The sequence below is a fragment of the Oxyura jamaicensis genome, chromosome 5 (genome assembly GCF_011077185.1).
Source record: "Oxyura jamaicensis isolate SHBP4307 breed ruddy duck chromosome 5, BPBGC_Ojam_1.0, whole genome shotgun sequence".
Lineage (NCBI taxonomy): Eukaryota > Metazoa > Chordata > Aves > Anseriformes > Anatidae > Oxyura > Oxyura jamaicensis.
This window is the reverse complement of record NC_048897.1, coordinates 2,150,788-2,151,310: the sequence shown is the minus strand read 5'-3', so window position 1 is coordinate 2,151,310 and position 523 is coordinate 2,150,788.

Below are 523 nucleotides of genomic sequence, written 5' to 3'. Positions count from 1 at the left end.
GGGGCGGCGGCGCCTGGGTTCCGCGGCTGCGGCCCGGAGGGGGGGAAGCGCGATGGCGGCCGAGGCGCGGCGGTGGTGGCGGGGCGGCGCCGCGCTGCTCCTGCTGGCGCTGTGCCTGCAGCCCGCCCGGCCCCGCAGCCTCCGCTTCGTGACGCTGGTGAGGGGCGGGCGGGGCGGGGGGGGCGGCGGGGGCGGCTGGGGGCCGCGCTGACCGGGTGCCGCCCGCAGGTGTACCGGCACGGGGACCGCTCGCCCATCAAGGCCTACCCGCGGGACCCCTTCCAGGAGGCCGCCTGGCCGCAGGGCTTCGGGCAGCTCACGCAGGTGCGTGCGGGCACCGGGAACCGGGGGAGGGGGGGAGCCGGGGGGAGAGCCGGGGCCTCGTTAACGGCGGGCGCCGCCGATGCCGTTGCAGGTGGGGATGCGGCAGCAGTGGGAGCTGGGCCAGGCCCTGCGGCGGCGCTACCGCGGCTTCCTGGGCGCCGCGTACCGGCGGCAGGAGGTGAGTGCGGGGCCGGGGGGG